Source organism: Cygnus atratus, chromosome 3 (genome assembly GCF_013377495.2).
Source record: "Cygnus atratus isolate AKBS03 ecotype Queensland, Australia chromosome 3, CAtr_DNAZoo_HiC_assembly, whole genome shotgun sequence".
NCBI classification, from domain to species: Eukaryota; Metazoa; Chordata; class Aves; order Anseriformes; family Anatidae; genus Cygnus; species Cygnus atratus.
In genome coordinates, this window is record NC_066364.1 from 94183067 (window position 1) to 94197332 (window position 14266).

Consider the following 14266-nt stretch of genomic DNA (forward strand, 5'->3'; position numbering starts at 1 on the left):
CCAATTAGTATTTAAGGAAAAAAAGCAAAAACCGTGTCTTCCTCAAACACAGCACACCATGTACTTCTTATTAAGGACAATGTGTGTGCTGAGTGTCACATTTCAAACTTCAGCTGTTTTTGCTGTTGCCCTATTCAAAAACAACTATGGTTAGAATTTCATTACAATGGGAAAAGTGTGTGTATATTTGTTTCCCACTGTTCCATAGCACAAAAGCTGCTCGGAATTTGCTCCCATTTTAGCAAGATGTATTGGTGTTTTGTTTTCTTTTGTTTTTAGCCTAAAGCATAAAAAATTCAGCTTCAAAAGAGGATAGACGCGTGAAACCAAGAGGCTAAAGCAGAAATTATTTTCCAACTTTGACTGGTATTGGTGCTATTGCTGTGATAGCTGGCTGAATTCTTCAGTTAAGGATTTCAAAACACAAGAAATGAAAGGTGTAATTTCTGTGTGTGCTTCTGGAGGTTCAGCTGAGATTACTTGATGTAGTATGTTACTTGTGTAAGGAGCTTTGTGGCTTCTGTGTTTCACTGCAGGAACCTTCTTCTTGTGGCTGAATCTGAGGTTCTAGGGCTCTCTGACACTATTCCAACCACATCATGTAGGGTGAAAGGGTTAGTGTACATGTCTAATTTGACAAGATACATGAAGTGAAGGAACCAGTCTTTATTGTTAAGATAGGGAAATGAGGTGAGGGAGACATATGCCAAAGATCAGATAGATTAGGGCTAAGAACTGAGGCCATGTCCTACAATTCACTTAATGATAAGAGAAAGTATTTCTGCTTGGTTATGGCAAACTAACAGAGGTAATGTGCCATATTATACCAAAGTCCACTGAGGTCTTTTGGATCTCCCTTCTCTCCTCCCCTGCCTATTCAGAGCAGAATGTATTTTCACTAACGATTTTGCAGTGCTTTTGTACTGTATGTACAGGAAGCTGAATGAGTGTCTGGGGACCTTTTAACGGGATCTATAAAAAGTCTATGTCAATAAAATCCTGTCAGATCTATCCTTCAGTACGCTGATTACAGAGGAGGCAAAAGAAAGCATTGCTCAATGTGACTGCAATATTCCAACGAGTAATCTTCTCCCATGTGGTCATGTTTCCTCAGATAAGAAAAATTACTGCTCTGGTGTCAGTGGGGATGGGGTCACTGAATGGGAACAGGAGCGTTCTCATTTTTTTCACAATGGACAGTTGTCCTGTGTGTTTTCCTGACTGGATAAACTATGTCCATGGTTACTGGGCAAAGTTTATTTCTGTAGGAAATAGGTAACCATGTTTGTGCACTGGGGGTATCGAGACACAGAGGATTTGAAAGGAAGGGTCCAGAGGTCATCAGCAGAGGGGATACAATGAGGAAATGCAATGAGATATGTCGTGTGGATTCTGGCATATACTTCATGGGATGCTTCCTTTCAAGCGTTGGTGAGCAGGAGAAGTGAATAGAAGCTCTTTGATAACACAGCAGCAGGGTGAATTCATTTCAGGGCAAGCTCTTCACCTTGTATGAAACAGTGCGACTGATTTATACCCACAGAGGATTTGGCCTGAAGCTTTAATTGCTTTCTTGGCTAAGTTCTGCTTTCCTTATGTGTGCTCAGACTATCAAAAGACTGTTAAATGTTATATTTCACCCAAACCTGTTGCTCCTGCCACCCTATTTGTTCATTATATTCTCCTGAAGTATTGCTGCAGAGTAACTTTATTTCATAGCTCCAATAAAAAAAAATGCATCCAGAACCAGAAATATCTCTGGGAATGCCAACAGCATTCCTAAGCTGTCTTTTCTTGTTAAGTGACCAGTGGAATGCTGACGGGCCATAAACGTAGAGTTAATCTTACCAGATAATTTATGCCGTTGCTACACTGTTTGTATCCTGTGTTTCCACATTCATCCTCCTTCAGGTAAAACTTGTGCTATGACCTTGTGTTATGTTACTGCCTAGAGTGCCAATTAAACTGTGGCTGCTGCTCGTGTAGGTATGAGCTCAGAGCTGGGTGCTGGGGAGAGGGAGGCGTGTTGCTCAGAGCAGACTAAAGACCCTTCTCCAACAGGGTCTTAGATGGATTCTTAGATGGAAGCTCCAACAGTTGGCTTTGATTGAGTGCTCTGCCTGAGTTAGAACCTAAGGCACATGGTACCTTACAAAGGACCATCTACCTGAACTGGATTTACTCTTGCATACTGTGTAGATCTCACAAGGAGAAAGTGGTGGTATTTTCCCCAAAGAGATGAAAGTCTAAAAGGACAATGACAAACAAATAGTGGAATGCAGAAGGGATATTTTAAAATTGTTTCTACAGGTAAGGATCAAATGCATGGAGACGCTAAATTATTTACACAAGATCAGGCTAAAAAATGTGAAATGTGGAGTTAAACTGAAATTTCAGACCAGCACCTTAATGGTAGGATGCTAACTACTCGTTTCATTGTTGCTCTGTGCTTCTTTTGGGTATGAGTATCTATATATTGGTTATACTTAAATAATAATCAAATATTTGTGGTAGAAAAGATGGCTGTGACAAATTCAGATGTGACTGTATACCTGGCTTCGTGTTACCATACTTTTGAAGTGGGTGGTGGAAGGCAATGCAAGAAGTTTCCTCATCTGCCTCAGCACATAAGCCATCTGTCTGGCTTAGCAGGGAGCTGGTGACTTTGCTGGTGCGTGGCTGACTGGCTTTGCGGTGGAGGAACTCAAAAAGCACTCACCGATACCATTTCTATTGTTATATATACCACGATCTGGTACAGTAGGCTAGAAAAAATTGTTTTCATTAGAAAACTCATCGTTACATTCCTTATATCCTTCAAAGGAACTCGACGGTTTTAGATTGTTGAAATCTCTCTAGAGGCTGGGTAGAAAGGTGTGAAATTATGCTTTACACTGCACTCATAGTAAAGGATCTTTTTTGCTTGGGTAACGTACCTGTCTGAACAGTCTTTCTATCTGTAGCAGCCTCTCTGTGTTACCTTTTTTCTTGTCATTTGCATGTTCTTGGTACTGGGAAGCGGTAACGCAATCTGATACTTGACAGTTTGTGTAGTACAATCAACCTGCTACTCTTACAGCAACAGTAATGCCTCATAGTTGCGTGTTTTTATACAGCACAAGAAACTCATTGGTCCTCAGAGCTTGCCTGAGATGCTGCTGGAGGCTGCAGTCAAACAAGGTGAAATTTTTAGAAACTGCAGTCACTTTTCTGTTAATGCAGTCTGTCTAAGGGAGCTTCCATGTCAGTAGTCAGCCTTTTCCTTGACTGACCCTCTTAGCTAAGGGTAATGCCAGTGGAAGCTCTGTGCCCTGAGGGCAGGAGGTTTTCTGATGATTTGCATTACAGGCTGTAGATCTGCTGCAAATAAATAAAGGTGATTTGGTACCGCACAGGAGCGCTGATGGTTTGTGTTCCAAAGGTCCTGTCTAGATAGGAAACTGTGGACCCTCACTTAAATAGTGTACATACAAGAATGGAGCATTGATGTATACTCTCCACTATCAGATATATATCTCCACCGTCTTCTTGAAGTTCTGAGAAAAAATATAAACAGTCAATATATACTCCTCCACTCCAAGCTCGTTGGAGACAATGGTAAGTTAACTGCTTATCAACCAGATTTGGAGGACAAACACTCCTTCACGTTATTCTGTCCAGATTGCAAAACCGTGCAAACAAATGAGTCTCTGGAAGTCTCCGAAGGAGAGGGAAAAGTCTCTAAACTCTGTTTTGATGCTTTTATTATAATAATAGTGTCTTTGCAGTGGTGGCTGCCAGAGAAAACATATGGTTGGAGTATAAATGTGATTCTTCCATTAATCCTTTGGTTTAGGACTACGCAAAGTAGAGCTACATGAGCCCAGAAAGTCATAGAGACTGCCTTTGGGAGAGAGTCCTACTTGCTTTGTGAACACAGAAATTTCCTGCTGAAATATGTCAGCTATGAACTGTCCCTTTTTCTCAAATTGGTTCTGCTGTGATGGATGGCATGCTGGTGAGAACTGTGATGGAAACATAGCTGAAGCTCTGCGAACTCCTGGTTGCTTCTCATTTATGCACTGTACAGATACAAAGCTTAAGGAACAGGAAAGATTTCATGTAATTGGTGAGCCATAGTGCATTAGACCTAGTATCCTTACTGGCAGCACCAGAAACTTCTTGGGAAGACCCACATTTGCCCATTGTAGAATACTTTGCATTTATTAGCTACCATGATGGCCTCACATTTGTGTTAGCATCAGTCCTGGAATATATAGTTTCTTTTCCACTGCCTTCATACTGTGTGTGTTAACATACACCATATTAACACCATGAACATGGGATTCATTTGTTTAGCAAGAGAGAGGGAGTATTGTGGTTATATACCTTCGTCTTCAGGTGTGGTGGCAGGATGAGAGCCACAGGCATTTACTGAAATGAGAGAGGGTCAAACTGTACATGAGGAGGAGCTTTTTCCCCATGAGGGCAGCCAGGCAGTGCAGCAAATGCCCAGAGGGGCTGTACAGTCTCTGCCCTTGGAGGTTATCAGGACCCAGCTGGACACAGACTAGAGACATCCTGAGATCCCTTCCAAGTTAAATTATGCTCTGACGCCACGACAATTTACAGCGCCTAGCTTTACTGAGTAATTTTTGAGGGGAAGCTCATACATTTCATTGTAGTAGAATCATATGTCTCTTAGAAATTATTTCAGCTTTGATTAAAGCATTCTACCCTGATTATGACTATTTTATTAATTATTCTTGTGGTTTAAAACCCAGATGACAGCTTAGCTCAAAACTCTCTGTTCCAAAACTAATAGTAAAACCAAAACCTCCCACCCATTCTCTGCTTTTCTTCTCTTCCTCCCTCCTCTCCTGAAAAAGTCCCCAGATAGAATTAAAAAATCCCCTGTTTGCTAAGCAGAATATCAACATATTTGACAATACTTTTTGCTCCGATATTTGTTTCCATTTTCATGTGTTTAGTTTATGTCCCCTTAAATTAAGGGCAGTATTTTTGTTTCTTATTCCAAGAAGGTTCTGCTAAGTCACTGGGTCAAATCTTGTAGGGTAAGGGGGAAATATGGGCCCCATGTGTAACATCATTTTTTATACATACTGGCAGCTGGAAGTTGCCATCATCTCATTTTAGTGGTTAATATTTAAGAATAACTAATTGTTTGTGTCTGCAAAAATCGAAGAGGAAATATTTTTATATTCTTAATAACGCTGTGTTATATTGTAGAAATGAAGTTGCAAAAATTACAAGAGCAGAATAAATAGCATGACATTATTCCAACACATATATTTTAGAAATTATCTGAATTAAATCCATGCTTTCCAGTGTCAAGGACACTTTTTGTTTGGATCTTGAAAAGATCTAATAAGTGGCTCAGTTTTCAGTTCACTATGTGCAAGTTTGGGTGCCTTTTCAAGTTGTGAGTGAGAGAATAAGATTTTGAAATCTTTGGCTTGTTTTTGGCATTTAACTGCAAGAAGAACATGATAGGAATCACATTCACATGGTATTTGAAAAAAGAATAGGGTTATATCATGCTGTCAACTCAGCCAGCATGATTTACCTAACTCTCCAGCTAATACCACTGGTATCTCAATAGGACTATTGATTGGGTAAAGTAGGATTGAGGTAAGTGTTGGTGGCAGAAGTAACTTAAATTTAACTCATTTATCCCTACGCCATTGAAGAAATTCCTCTTTAACAAAGGCCCATATTTGGCCTTCTTTTCTCATTCACAGTGGTACTTAGCAGTGAAACACAAGCAATGGTAAGCAATGAGTTAATCTCACCTAGCTTTGCTGCCTAACATCTGCATTTATCTGAAGCAGTTGCTTTGGCTAATTCTAAAATTCAAGTAATAGGTGTCCTCTCAAAGCTGTTCATCCCTGAATAACTTGCTGAATAACTTGTAACAGTTGTCCACCTTTTAGTTAGCTAAGGCTAAGGGAGATGAACCCTGCTATAAACATGGTAGAATTTCATTCTGTTTGCAGAAGTGGTCATATTTTTAATGTATTGACCTTTCTAGGTGGAGCTAAAGTAAATTAAGATGTTGTTCTCATATTCAAAAATAGCCTGTGAGTCATTGCAGCATATTACTTATTCTAAGAAACCTACATTCTCCCAGCTATTAAAAATAATAAGATCTTTATTGTCTAAAGTGGAAATCATCTGTTGCAATTTGTATGTTATGTGACAGATTCATTCCTGCTCAGCAGCTTTCTGAGCAGTCATTTACTCACTGTGCTACAAAGTGGGATGCCAGCCAGCAACATGAACAACATAAAATAACGATAGTGGGTACAAACCTATCAGTAGCACACCTTCAACTCAAATATTTACTTTATGTAATGCTTTTGGTCCAGCAATGCACAAAGAACCTTTTGTCCGGACAACCAATAGAAATCATGGAGAATCACTTCATATTTTGTGCAGAAAGCACTGAGATTAACCAGAGCACAAAAAATTCCAAGTGTCAGTCCTGATTATGCAAACATTAATTCAGAACAAAGATTTTGCTTTTAAAGCTGCATTTTTTAACAAGTACACTGTTTCTCAGAAATAAGGGAAGATCACAAATCCAGTTACAGTCCTAAACATGCTTTGGCACTGTTTTCCCTATTCTATTGGCTGTGTATTTAAGGTGAACCTGTTAGCCAGGAATTACTGAGCCCAGCAAAGACAAAGTGCCATTAGGTGCTGTAGAGCTACACAGTCAGAATTGCAGCTTCAGTATTAATAGAGCTGGTGTGTTCTCGTTTTGAAGATCAGTCTCTATAGTTAGAGTTGTATAGTTATAAAATGGATTGGTGATTAGTTATAAAAAGAGTTAGAAAGGGTTAGTTATACAATCTTGCAGTGCTGATGAATATGCTGCTTCAGTGACGCTAGCACTGAGGCAACTTTTTTCCCCCAGAAAATCTGAATTCTCAGTGGGAAGTGTCTGGACCTCACTCACTTGATGGTCAAGTGGCTGAGAGAAACAAATAACTTGCCCTAAATGAAGTAGACTAGTTTAATTAAGTTACTGTTTTCTAACATCTCTCTGACCAACTTTGTGGTCGGAACAAGATAAAGTTCCCTCTTCTATAGGCCCCCCATGTCTGAGTGATGAGGCAGCCATAGGGTTCCTTGACGCTGCGTTACTCATGTTTGACTTGTCTGTCCCCTCTGGTTTATGTTGCCAGTAGGTCCATCTTTCAGCAGACCGCGCTGGCTCTTCAGATGTTTTAAATGGAACAATGCATTATTCATATGCCATAATATGAATTCATGGCCCTTCCGCAAAGGAAATTGCTTCTACCTACTTCTAAGACTTCTCCCATTCAAGAAAATTAAATGAAGCACTCAGAGATGTTTTTAATTGCTTACGATTCAGTTGAGAAACTTCTAAGAATGAGTTTCTTTTTGTAATGTAACTTGAGAGCTCATTCATTGAATGTAATTATGCTGTATGATGGATTGGGAAGTATAAGTGGAGAGCTAAATAGGATGGAGATGACAAAATAATAGTAATAAAAATAATAGTGCTGAGGTTATGTGATACTTCCTCACAGTACATCACCATACTGTCACTGTCTCTGAATAGTAATGTAGCCTTCTGGCTTCCTCCTGTAGCATATATTTAGCAAACAGCATGCACTGTCTCTCTTCTGGACTTTAATGTAGAAATGGCCAGGCTGCACGCTCTGGAGCTCTGTGGAGGAGTGGGAGCGAGGAGGCATTTCATCCTGTCTGTGGAGTGAAAATTTCATCCTGTCTGCGGAGTGACCACAAAACGACATCCATGGGGTCAGTGTGCTCCCCCCACCCTGATCTGTGAGGCCGGGAGGGCATTCTCACAGTTATGGAGCTAGGCAGGCCCCTGCTCCTCCTCTGGCTCGGGGCTCAGCTGGAGTCCAAGACGAAGCTTCCCAAGAGCTACAAAGGCCACCAGGTGCAGACTCCTGTGTGCACCACCATAGTGACCCAGATAAGCCACTGAAGTTGTTTACCACTAATGAAACCTCCACGGCTTTTTTCAATAGCAGTGGTAGAAAGGGCTTTTATGGATTCTTTAACACAAAGCAAACACATTTTATCAATCACATGAATGAATGTGTTTGCCTGTCTAAACTGCTCTGTGGTACCAGGGCTGTTCCTGTTAATCTGTAACCAGGAGGCTGGCTGGAGGAGAACCGCTCTGCCACCTTCCTTGTGTTCGCTGGGGCCTGCAGGGGAGGACAACAGCCTGCACGTTCAAAGAAACTAACTAATGGAGGTGGCTGAGGTAGAGCTCCAAAGGGAGAAGAGCACTTCTGAGCATGAGATATGTGGGGAGTAATGTCCTGCTGCTGAACGTTTTCTTTTTGCTGTGCTAACTTTCGCTGTAACTTAAGTAACCAGACTACATGTGCTTTCCAGACTCCCTGGTTTTGTCTAGTGAGACAAATCCAGCCTTTCCCACTCTTCTGTTTCTCTTTTCCCACCCTCTTCCAGATGTGCAGGCCTGCATAAAACAGCAGGATTCCAATTATACTGATACTTTCCCATTCACTATTCATGCAGTTTTTTCTTGATGTGAAAATGAAATGTGACCCAAAATAACCCAGTTTGGGGGGTGGGGGTGTCTCTATCACTACGTACATGCAATTTATTTTTCCAGAGTTTTTTTTTTTTTTTTCCCAAGTGCTAAAACAAAACAAAAACCCACAAACAGGAAAGACAAAATATTGGATATATGCAAGAGACTCCTATTCAAACCAATGGCATCTGAGGACAGGAATTATCTTCTAAATGGAACAAATGAGCAAGACACTGATACATAATGATTATTAATTAATAAAAACAGTATCAGGGCCCATAGTGATGAGACTCAGAAAAACAACTTCTGCAAACAATACCGGTATTCTTGCTAGGATAGGGATGCTTAGTAAGAAATAAAAAGAGCAAGACTTCTGACGCTAAGTAGAGTTCATTTACTTCAATGTAAGTTTTTCCAGAACCACAGAAACATGGAATAGTATAGAATAATTGAGAAGCGATTACTGTATTTGCCTCATTTTTAATACTTGATGAGGGGATCGTAATGCTGTTCTATTTTTCTTTTCGATGTAAAGTGTGAGAGAAAAAAGAAGGCATTGCTCTTTGTTGTGCAGTTTTTACCTCAGAGCTGGATGTGTGGTGGTTTATGGACTAAACAAACAATATCCAGAGGCATGCTGAAGGCAGGCTTGTCTCTCTCAGCTGCTGTGAGCCTTCCAGAAAGAGCAGATTTTAAAGAGTGAGTCCAGAAGAAGGTTGAATGAAGGTATGAGGGCTTTGAAAGAAAGGCCAGGGAAAGACCTGAGAGAAGAGAGTAAAGAGCCTGATTAGCTAGTGGTCGTTTACCTCCAGAAAAAATGAATTGATCATTTAGCATCAATTTGATGAGAGCATGGCTGGTTTTCTTTTGCTTTTGTCTTAATAGCTCTCAACAGTGCTTTCCTACAAAAGCTTTTCGTGTTTACTGAAGTAAAAATCTTTATTAAACTTGTTATAAAGGGGTCAATAGTGAAAGTGATTTGATTTTTGTTGCTAAACAGTCCAAGGTTTGAGGAGTTTTTTTTGACTGACTTACTGCTCTGACAGGCTCACCGGGATAAGAAAAATGTGCTGAATTAATCTGGAGAAACTGTTCTCAAAATCAGCTGTTACTAAAGATTTTGTCTCTCACGTGTAGATAGTGCCTGTCATGTGCCAGAGCAAATGTGCTAGTCCTAGGTTAGTGCAAAAGTTCAAGGAAATCCAGCGGAGAAAGTCGTGTCTTGATGTGAAACCCAGTACATCCCACTAACCTCTCAAAACAAGGTGCTCCAGGCAAAGTTCTCCACCTGATTGCTCCATTTTGGTACCTCAGGGGCTCCTAGCTCTTACACCACAAGATTAAAGCTCTGTCACATTTCCATCAAATTCAAAAATTTGTTGACCTTACAAGTTTTAGACACTTTGGTCTCATTCCTCTTTCTACTCGGTAAACTGCTGAGGTTTTTAATGGTTGTGCCTGGTCTCACTAAGGCATATCTAGTACCTCTGAGAAACTGAGTCATTAATTACCGTATCCTTCTAGGAACATGCAGGGTGTAATTCTGTAGCAGTAGTGGAAGCTGAGGATGCTTTTCTCTCAGGAGAGGTTCAACATCTTGTAAGGTCAGCCCCTGGGTTGTTAGGGGGTTATTTCCCCCTTCCTTTTTAATCTATGGCTGTGCTGGTTGCTGCCTTGCCCAAAGGCAGGGCTGGAGTCAAGAGCCTTCAGAACTAAGGACATGTGCTTGATTTTCTGAGCAAAGAAGCTTCACACCTTTGAGCTTCTGTGGCTTGAAAACAGAAAATGTGTGTAAGATACAGTGGCTGTTAGTTTACAGCCCGTACTGGGTGTGGTTGGGATAGAGTTAATTTCTTCATAGTAGCCCATATGGTGCTGTGTTTTGGATTTGTAACCAAATCAGTGTAGGTAACACACCGATGTTTTAGCTGTCGCTGAACTGTGCTAGCGCAGCACCAAGGGCTTCTTTGTCTCTCTCTCTGTCCCCCAGGGAGCAAGCTGAGGGTGAGTTAGAGGCTGGGAGGGGACACAGCTGGGACAGCTGACCTGATCGGACCAAAGGGATATCTCACACCGTTTAGCATCATCCTCAGCTGTGAAACAGGGTGGGGAATTTTTCCAAAGTAGTCCTTGCTCAGGGACTGGCTGGGCACTGGGAGGTGGTGAGTGATTCCTTTTGCATTGGTTCTCGTTGTTTTGTTTTTTCTTCACTCACTAAGCTGTCTTTATCTTGGCCCATAAGTTTTTTCTCACTTTTGCCCATCCGACTCTCTCCCCATCCTGCTGCAGGGGGTGAGCAAATGACTGGGTGGGGTTTTAGCTGCTGCTCAGGGTCAACCCACCAGACACTCACAGAACTTTCCACCAGTTTCTGCCAGGAACGTTGATTTCTCTGACTGTTTTCTTTGAGTCTGTTGACATTTAGTTAGTCACATACTTATTACTTTCAAATCCTATTTCTCAGGCATATGCAATAAAAACCAGTATACTTTTACAGTGCAGGTGAACTATATACAGTTGGCTGCATATCTGCAGACCTGCTCACAGTTTATCAAATGTTTTAATAGGATTGCTATGCTTTGTTATAATTCTGAATACAAGACTGTGGGTTCCAAATGACATAATCTTTTTAAAGTTTAATTGTATAATTAACATTTATTCCTAGAATATTTTGTTTGCAAAATACTGGAGTATAGTTGGATATTTCCTTATGCTGCTCTGCTTGGCCAGTCTCATAATCTAATTAATGATAATCCATGCCTTTAGCACTAAAAATGATTGGAGTTTTGCAGAACCTGAGCAGAGGCACACCCAGTCGTATACATCCTCATAGACGTGTATATTTTCTAGCTCTTTAGTAATAACGTAGAAGCCTGATTCAGAAGGCATTATTCATGTGAAAATTCAGGTTTATACCAAGTGAGATTTCCTAGTAGAGGGATAATCTATAAACTGAGACATAACTGAGATTTGCATTGGAGCACTTGCTCAGGGAACCATGTAGCAAAATGTGCCTTCTGAATTTGTATTAGCCAAAAGAGTTGCCTGTTAATATTATTTCTAACTTCCTCTCAGTAGAACCCGATATTCTAATTTTTCTCATTTTTATAGATTGGGAAGTTGATATAAAGGGAACATAGGTGAAAATGGAAATTCACAAAGGAAGTCTGTTGGATCTTTGTGGCTGTAGCCTGGCTCTCCTGACACATCACATTTTCCTGTGCTGGCTGACAGTACCAGACCATGAGTTTGTCCTTTCACAACTGTTTTGAGCTACCTTATGGGGTGAAAATAATCTATGGATGTTCTCTCTTTCATTCATCCCTCTGAAAACTTTCTTCTGAAGTTAAATGATGGCATTTTTTGCATGCTGTTTTCAAACTGGTGAAACTCTACCGAGTTCATGAGTTTCTGATGGCTGATACCCAGTGGGATAGCAGAAGAATCAGTCTCACAAATTCTGCTTTAGAGGTCTGGTAGAAAGAGTCACATTTAAAAAGGCTGAGCACTTGCCTGTGCACTTGACAAGATTTTAAACAACTAGGCAACCAGCAATGGCTTCTGATCCCATGGAAACAGCTCTGGAAAAAAAAAAAAAAAAAAGGCCTTCTTCCATTGAAAAGTGATTAGTTTAAAGCATTCTGTCCCATTTTTGGCAGTTTGATGGCAGTTTCCATGGGGATGGGAGTAGCGGATTGCTGAAGTGTTATAACTCCTGCAAATGACACAGATGGAGGCTAAAAGATGTAAATTATATTTCAACTGCACCTGTAAATGTATTAATTTTGGGACATGGAGAAGGGAAAGACAACAAAATGTTTTTCCTCTTTCTCCATCTGCAATACATCTCTGATGAATGATGCAACTAGTCACAATAAAATAAAATGATCTTTTTGGCCTCTCACTCATAGTTTTGTGATGCAGTAATATTTACTGCTTTGAGAACGTGATGACCAGGGGTGTCAAATTTCTTCAAAAGTAGACATTGTTATGCTCATTTTATAAAGTGGACAACTGAGCATTTAAAAAAAAAAAAAAAAAAAAAAGGTTAGGTTGCCAAAAGACCAGGGATTGGGGATATGGCTGAAAAAACACTGCTTTTTTTTTTTTTTTTTTTTTCTTGTAACGTCTTAGCTAGAGGACTGCCCAGCTCAAATAATAAAATGTTTTTCAGGATTCCCAGCTCAAGGCCTTTGGGGCACCCATGTCCCCTCCACAGGGAGGACATAGGACAGGCCCTGGTGGACCCTCACGGGGAGCTGCTGGCCCACGCAGTGCCTGGAGGGTGAGCTCAGCTGGGGGCGGATGGCTGATGCAAGATTGTCTTGGAGCTGGTTTTCGAAGCTTTTCAGCTCCAGCTGTCCTGAAATGCAAAGATAAATTTTGTAGCTTCTGAAAATGACCTGAAACCGAGCACAGTGCTGTTGCGTCTGTCTGACATCTCATCTCACCAGTCTTCGATCTGGGGAAATGAGGAGGCTTGAACCCGGTGCTCTCTCTGTTTCAGCTGACAGTTGGGCCTGAAACTTGGAGAGTTTGAATTACTTGTGTTTGATAGTGTTTGCACTTAGTCAGATAGATACCTAAAGGGATTTTTTTTTTTTTTTTTTGGAGAGAAGGAGGGGAGATTTAAGATGGGAGGAAGAGAGTGTGCGATTCTTACAGACACCAGCTGAGAAAAGGTCTTCTCATCACCCTTTTTTAACTTTGTTTTTCTAGTGTGCTAGCCGGTAACCTTGAGGACAGTTAGTGACAATGAATTTAGCTTGCTCCCCAGTGTGGTCGAGGATCTGCAAATAGATTAACATCTTTTGAAGAGAATCAAGATGTGAAAAAAAATTACTAAGTGGATTGCTCATGGAAAATCTAATTTTAAACATTGTTGCTTAGTTGATTTGTTAGAGAGCTGCATGGCATCATTCCTCTGGTCTGATGTGATGAACATTGAGGTGCTACTACATGCTCCATAATACTCATAATTTCCTATGAAGGCATAGGATGCACTAAATAATAGATATCCTGGCCTTCATTTAACGCTGTATCAATACTGAATTATGCAAACATAATCTCTGTTTCTCTATATGTAATTGTGATGAAAACATACTACAACTATTGTAGGTTCCAGTTTCTTTTTTAAAAGTATATTTGTTAGCCCTTCAGGATATCTTTACTCTTTTATATTGTGTTGAGGACCTCCTTGCAGTTACAGCTGAAATCAGTTTTAATTTCAAACTGTCTCCTAAGCTAATTAACGTTCAACACATCTCTATAGTCTGTCTAAATCTATTTACATGAGCAAAATATTATTTCCACTATCTTATTTGGATAGGAACAGACATCAATCATTTCACAAGTGGTAATAAACTGAGAGAACAAAGGTTTAAAGGTGGACACTACGTAACTTAAGTGCATGACTCGATGCAAATGATTCATGTCTATTTGTTTTCAAGCCTGCATCTGTAGTTTTATGACTTCATGAGAAATCATCTTTGTTAGAGAGAACTGCTGAATCAGACTGTGGAAGTGTCATTTGCTAAAGTTCAAATGTGAATTTAAAATTTTCTGAATTTTTTTTTGACAAGTACTTAAATAATAACAGACCTTATTTTGATCAAGTAATTTCTGTGAATTGCTTAGCTTTGATCTGCAATAAATGGCATCAACAATTACAAAAGAAATGCCCATTCTCACAAAAAAATC